Below are 8,056 nucleotides of genomic sequence, written 5' to 3'. Positions count from 1 at the left end.
CTTGTGTTACTGTTTTATAAAAGCTGTGAGTTTTAACTTCTGGGTGTTTTTACTATGGTGGATTTCAATTGTTCTGTTCCATGAAAGGAATACTTTTAAGCTTATCTTGTAGAGCAGGTCTAGTGGTGACAAATTCCCTTAGTGTTTGCTTGTCTGAAAAAGACTTTCTCCTTCATTTATGAAACTTAGTTTTGCAGGATACAAAACTCTTGGCTGGCAGTTATTCTGTTTAAGGAGAATAAAAATGGGACCCAGTCCCTTCTGGCTTGTAAGGTTTCTGTTGAGAAACCTGCCTTTAGTCTGATGGGTTTTCCTTTGTAAGTTACTTGATGCTTTCCTCTTGCAGCTTGTAGGATTTTCTCCTTCACTTTGACTTTGGCCAGACTGATGACTGTGTGCCTTGGTGATGTCCTATTTACTATTAATCCTCCAGGTGTTCAATGATCTTCATGTATCTAGATGGCTAAATCTGTAGCAGTACCAGGGTTGTTTTCCTCAAATCCCTCAAATAGGTTTTCCATGCTTTCTGCTTTTGTGTGTGGGTTTTTTTTTTGAGACAGAGTCTCACTCTGTTCCCCGGGCTAGAGTGCCATGGCGTCAGCCTAGCTCACAGCAACCTCAAACTCCTAGGCTCAAGCAATCCTCCTGCCTCAGCCTCCTGAGTAGCTGGGACTACAGGTGTGCACCACCACGTCCAGCTAATTTTTTCTATTTTTAGTGTGGGGAGGGTCTCACTCTTGCTCAGGCTGGTCTCAAACTCCTGAGCTCAAGGATCCTCCTGCCTCCACCTCCCAGAGTGCTAGAGTTACAAGCATGAGCCACCATGCCCAACCACGATTCTTTCATTTCCAGATGTTCTATTTTTACTTATATTATCTATTTCTTTAGTGACTTCTTCATTTATGTTTTGCATTTTTTTTGTGTTGGTTTTCAGCTTTCTTCAACTTTCTCATCAATCCCATTGATCTTACTTGCCATCAATATTCTGAATTCCATATCTGACATTTCAACAATTTCCTTTTGATTGGAGTCTGTTGCTGGAGAGCTATTGTGATGCTGTGGGGGTGTCAAAACAGCCCATTGATTCATGTTGCCAAAGTTCTTATGCTGGTTCCTTCTCCTCTGGAACCTCTTCTCTCAGCTCAAAACAGATAGCTTTGTGGTACACCTGTTCTCCTCTGCTGGGACCACTGTTTCTCAGTGAAGAGAGAGAAGGGTCCTTGGATGGTACGCTTGAGTTCTACTCCAGAAGACTGACCAGGCAGGAAAGGGGCAGATGCACTGTGAGCCTTTTAACACTACTGCTCTCCTGCATCTCAGCAGGGTGGGCCCATGGCAGGGTGGTCTGCCCAGCTCCTGCAGTGGCAGCTCCATTAGTGTTCACCCCACCCAGATCCCTCCATGGTGGGGTTGCTATGCCTAGACAGGGGGTGGCGGGCACTGAGGACCACGGGACCCTGCCCATGCTGGGCAGGGTCACGCAGGCTATGGCAGCAGGTGCCAGGTCCATGCGCACCTGCTCTGCCCAGGTTGCCTGTGGAGTGGAGGCAGCATGCAGCACCCACTTCTTCCCTGGCCTGGCTGGGGAAAGAGGGAAGGAGCAGCTATAGATCTGACCCCAAGTAAACACAGCAATCTGTGGCTGGGACCTCAAAATGGTGCCAGCCGCAGCACCCAGGGTTCAGAGGCCAGCTGTGCCTTCTCTCCAAGCAATGCTGCACACAGCCTCCAGTCAGGTTTCTCTATCAGCCTGGAAGCCTGCTGCAGTAGAGGCGCTATCCCTCAGTTCTGGTTGCATTGTCCACAGGGAAGCATGGAGACCGGGGTTCTCTCTTCTGTCTCTTCCCCATGTGCAGGCACCTTCCCCACGTACTTCCAATCCTGTTGAGTGGGTCATCCCACTGGCTTCTCCTTCACTTTGGGTATATCCCATTGCCTTTCTCATCATTCCCTTTTTAAATGAATGGATATTTTTCTTATGCCTTAGCTAGACTGAGCTGGATTTATGTCACATGCAACCAAAAGAATCTTGACTAAGACAGATGGTATATCGGGCTGTATACAAAATGTTCATGTTTCCCTCTCCTTCCAGGTATGTGGTTTCATTACCCACTTTGATTGGGCATGACATGTGTCTTGCTTTGTCAATGAATTTTGTGCAAGTATGTCACTTTAAGAGCCAGTGCAAGATTTGCCAGTTTCTCTGCCCCTGTAATGATTGTGGAAACACACATCACTTGGTACCGCCATCTGGATTCCTAACAGTGAGGAGCAGAGAATTCCAACAAACTGTGCAGGTAGCATGATCAAGTGTTAAGCTTTTGTGATGTTAAGCCACTGAGATTTTAAAGGTTTCTGCTACTGCAGTATAACCTAGCTTATCTTGATTAACACAATGGGCACTTACCTTCATAATATTTTCCCATGATCCATTTATCTAAAAAAAATCAATATTGAGCCAATATAGGGGTAACAACAGTACACAAAACAGGGAGTTCTTGCCGCCCTACTGAGTAAGAAAGACAAGTAATTCCAGACTATCCTGAGATTAATGGAAGTATTAAAGGAGCTTAAGCAGAGGAATTATAAGATCACATTTGCCTGCCAGATCATGATGGTTGCACTATGAAGATTCAATTTAGAGCAGGAAAAGACTGAACCCACTGCTTCTATACTGTAGTAATAGTAATGAGGTAATAATGGCATAAATTAGGGAAGTGGCAGTAGAAACAGTGAAATGGACAATTTTGAGATATGCTAAGGAGGAAGGTTTAACAGAGCCTAGTGTTTGAATGGATGTTGACAAAGAAGTATAGGGACAATTCAAAGCAGACTTTTAGATTTCTGGCTTTGGGAATTTGGACATCAGTTCAGTTTGGACATGCCAAGTTTGAGCTGGGTGCCTACAAAACACTCAAGACAAGTCAGCTAAGGAATTAAATATATGGATTTCAAGTTTAGGGGTGAGCTCATGACTAGAAGTTATCAACATATAGAAAGTAAAGCCATGGGCATATAAAACCATGAGTATAGATGAGATAATCCAAGAAGAATGTGTAGACTAGACAACAGAAATAAGACCCTTAGAATTCTTTAGGGCAGCAATATTTAAGCAAAGAAAGAAGCATCTGAAGGACAGTGAAAGGAAACACAGTGAAATATGGTACCATGAAAGCCAAAAGAAGAGACTGTTTCCAAAAGGAAGGAATGGTCAATAGCTTCAGATGCTTTTGAAACATTAAGAACTAAGAAGTGTTATATAGTTATAGTTATATATAGTTATACATAGGGAAGAAGTTGGCAACTTTATTAAGAGTAGTTTCACAGCAGTGTTGGGGGTGAAAGCCTGATTATAAATAGTTGAGGAGTAACTTAAAGGTGAGGAAGTGGAGAGAGCAAGAAGAGACAATTATCTCTTTTTTTTTTTTTTTTTTTAGTGCAAGAGAATTTGAGCAGAAGCTAGAGGGAGGATATGCATGAGAAAGACACAGTAAACAAATGAGAATGCTAATGGCAAGGAACTAGTAAAGAGAGGTTGGAGACACAAAAGAAAGAGAATAAATTGATGGAGCAAGGTCCCCCAGTGGAGGAGCCAAGATCTAGACTACAGATTGAATGATGGCATGCTATTATAAAAGGAATGGAGGAGGAAGGGATGGGTATGGTTCAAAACTTGCAAGTTTGATTGTCAGTAATAACTAACACACATTATCTCAGTTAATTTTTCACTGAATTCTCATAATAAACTATAAGTATAAAAAATACAGAGAGTAATAGAATTTGCCCAAGTATCCAGATTATTAATACTGTTTTCTCTGTCTCTGAAGACTCAAACCACCTAGATTTATGGGACCTAGCCAGCCTTTCCTTCTTTTGCAAGGTGCATCATACAATGTCTGAAATACACAGTAAATATTCAATAAATGGTAATTTAATTCCCTTTCCTTGGCTGACATTGGACTCAAATAGTTAGCTACTTCATCACTGATGCCATCTGATTCTTCTTCTGATTTCTCTGATCTGTACCTGCTCATCTAATGCAATCTACCTACCAGGTCCTTCTTGACTTCATAAATACCTTCTATTCTGGTCTATTCCAGGATAAATCAATCTATTTATGACAGAATAATTCATTTTAACAAAGTATAAAGACTAAATTAGTGTTCCACATGAAAATAAGGTATTCTGTGTACATGCGCACACACACACACACACACACACACACATATTAAAAGAATAGAGAAACCACTAAAAATTGATGCTAGGTATGTGGTAATTTCTTTGAAATATAATACAACTTATAAAATTGAACAAAAACTAAAATGGATATCAATTTTTAGTGACAGATGCTGAACAAAGGCATATTTTCAGACTTTGTCAAAATGTATCAAAGAGCACTTTAAAATATCAATTTGGGTTCTTCATTTACTAGTAATGAAAATGTATAATTTTATTTATAATTAATAAGTATAAAAACTTGTTCAAGATTGAAAGATTGTGAAGAAATTTGCAGAGAAGTAGGGGAACTATTAATAAATAGAACCAAGCATATCTATTACCTCGTTCAAGAGAAATATTTCATTTGGAAGATCAATGTAAGCAGACAATGACTTCTAAAAGATAAACACTTAATTATATAACAATAAGAATCAATTTTGGAGCCAGTTCAGTGATAGAAAGACTAAGATAAGACCTCATCTTATTATACCTCAACTATATCTTAAATAAGACAATATAAAAATATTACACAGTAAAAATCCAAAATGTTATTAAGTATATCGTTAACACTATCATTATGATATACAGTAATATAATTAACATTAACATGTCTCTTGATGTATCAGAAAGGATTAAAAGAAATAATATAGAAATATTTTTAGCTATACTATTAGGTTTGTTCGAGGTGGGAACCCGAAAAGTATGCATAGGCCATAATACTTAGATACTGATCATAAAGCCCATGAAATAAAAGCAGCAGGAGGGCAACATATGTAACCTGAAATTCTGTATCCCCCATAATAAGATGAAATAAAAAAATAAATTAATTAATTAAAAAAAAAAAAAAAAGCAGCAGGAGTCTGGAGAGTCCCTAGGTTGTAGGTTGTAAATCTAACTTCGACCACAGACAGCTGCAGCAACACTGGCATTCCTATCCCCCCTGATAAGGACAAAGCTCTCCCAGCCCCATCTCTGCAGGTGTTACTCCCCCCAGAAAACCCTCTATAAAACCCAAGGCATTCCCCTCCCTCATGGTGGACCCTCTTCTGGCCTCCACCCATTTACACTCAGATGCTCAAAATCCACAGCATTTTGCTACATATGAGGCTTTGTGTGTGTGTGTGTGTGTGTCTCTCTCTCTCTCTCTCTCTCTCTCCTCTCTCCTCACCCCCAGATGTAACAATACAAATTCAGCGCTTCCATGACAAGGCTGAAGATTCCACCTTTATTTACAGACATTTTTTTCTACATAGAAAATGTTGATATCTAATTTAACCCTAACAAAAATGAATACTGTAATTAGACAATGGAGATTTATTCATTTAACACTTACATGTACTTACCATGTGGCAGACACTGTTCTAAGCACTGTACAGATATTAGCCCATTTAATCTTAAAAGTATGTAACAGAATATGGTAAAAAAATAATTTTCAAAAATCATTATTTTTCTCCCCATCTCCTCATCCTGTCTCATCATATATAGTCAATAAAAGGACAGCAGAAGTTCTATGAAAAGATATTTAACTTGGACTCATAAGATTTGAGTTAGTGTTTGGCTCTAGGGTTCTGTGTGACCTTGGACAAGTTACTGAAACCAGAACTTCCCAAACTTGACTGATCATCAGAATTCGAGTGAGGGTGTTGTTATACTTACAGATGCTTTGGGCTTCACCCAAAACTTTCTAACCCACCACGTTTAGAGTGGGACTTGAGAATCTGAATTTTCTTTAAAGCTATACGGTGATTCTGGTAAGCAGCCACGTGTGGGAACCATTGATCTAGTAGCCTTATCCTCTAACCCCATAACAGGAAAAGTATGGAAATATGTGGTCCACAAGGGACGACATGAAAGGGAGAATTACGAAGACCTAAATTGTCATAACCCTACTCTACACATTCTCATTAGAGTAGCTACAACGCAAGAAGTCATCTAGAATATCTCAGCCTAAACAGACACATCCAGAATAGTGTCATACAGGTGACTGTCATGTCTAGCACCTACTTAAGCCTACCCATCCAATACATGATGTCGATAAAAGTGAAGCAGGAAACAAGGCAATGGTCCCAGCAACTTAAAGTATAAACAAAACAAAACAAAGTATCCTTACCTGAATGTGCAGAAAATGTGCACACACCCAAACACAACTCCCTAAAAATTTCTGAGGTGATTGTATGGTTTTTTTCTAATTAAACTAAACATTACCTTGTATTCATCCCCTAAATATTTTCTGAGTACTTATACTAGACACCACGAAGAACACAAAAATGAATAAAACAAAGTGCCTCTCTTCAAGCTGGTAAAGACACAGCCATAAACATAAAAACTTAGTTTTACGTTTCCAAAATTTAAGTTTGGCTGAATTTTAGACATTCTGCAGGCAATCAATAATTGCTATTAAACCAACTACTTTCTTATATGGTCCCAAATACACATAGGAGCCTTTTTTGTCCTTACCAGACTGATACTTAATGTACATTCATATAATAGTTTTGTAAATTGGTATAAAATAAGCCTGTGTATAAAAATAAATATGCATATTATATATCCATGAACATATTTAAGTGTTTATATTCACATCTACCTTTCAAAAGAGAAATACTGAATTACCAATCTAATAGAAAAAAATGTCATGTACTTTAGGGACAGACATTGGACCAAACCTCATAGGACTATATATTTCTGATTAAACAGTGATGAGAATGACAGAAGGGTCACATGAATGCTCACCTTAATGATTCACACAAACGTGCAACTGTATGTAAATTCTATAGGGACTGCATTATTCTATAGAGACATTAATAACTGCATTATTCTATTGGGACATGGGTAATGTTTTTAATACAAAATCCCAGTGATGACTGTATTAACTAATCATTAATTCTAAAACATAATTCTGACAAAACCATACCTACCTTGTAATTTCCCCCAAAGCACATATTAGCTATGAGTAGCAGTGAACATGACTGTGGTTACTAAAATTTCCTTTTACTTTTTATTAGCACATTTGTTAATGCACAAGGATTGGTCATAAGTAATAAAAAGCAAATTCACAAGTCAAGAAAAAAATCTAATCATATTTTAAAACAGGATCCTTCATGTTCTTTGAGCTGCCCAGGTAGCAAATTTAGGAATGTTCATGAGTTTTACTGGATATTAGTGCTAATTATTAATAAATACTTACAATTATGCCCTTTCATCCAAGTACCTCAAAGAAGCTTTTATAGCATGAATTTCTTATTTCTTATATCTCTGAGAGGGAGGCTTGTAGAAAGTTATTATTATCTCTATTTTACAGTCAGAGAAACTAGGGCATAGAGAGGTTAAGTGTCTTTGCGAGGGTCATATGCTGAGTAACAAAAAAGGGACTCAAGTTAATTGTTCTCATTTCCAGTTCAGAATGTTATCCATCATATGGTTGTTTAATACACCTAAATGTATTGCCATTCTAGGAAAATTGAGAATAATGTATTTAAATGATCTAAGAACTAAAGGTAAGTAAATGGATTTCTCATTTTTTGTGTGCATTAAAAAATGCTGTTACACAACAATGCAGAGTAAAAACTAATAATTAGTCTTTGGTTTGCAGCTGTAGCTATTACTTGTAGGGATTTTACTATTTGTGGCTTTCTGAAGCCTCTGCTCAAAATGAACTATTCTATTTCTGACTGTTTTATGCTAGGTTAGCATAGCTGTGAACAACCAAGAAGCAGCTGAGTCAGGCAAACTAATGAATTTGAGGTTGTCTTTGATCGTGTCCCTATTGCTCACTCTTCTTGAAGTCATCCTCCTAGTTCTCCATTCAGCAGTTATTTGTGCAACACATCATTCTCAATTC

This window comes from Eulemur rufifrons, chromosome 29, assembly GCF_041146395.1.
Source record: "Eulemur rufifrons isolate Redbay chromosome 29, OSU_ERuf_1, whole genome shotgun sequence".
Lineage (NCBI taxonomy): Eukaryota > Metazoa > Chordata > Mammalia > Primates > Lemuridae > Eulemur > Eulemur rufifrons.
Note: the sequence above shows the minus strand (reverse complement) of the source record.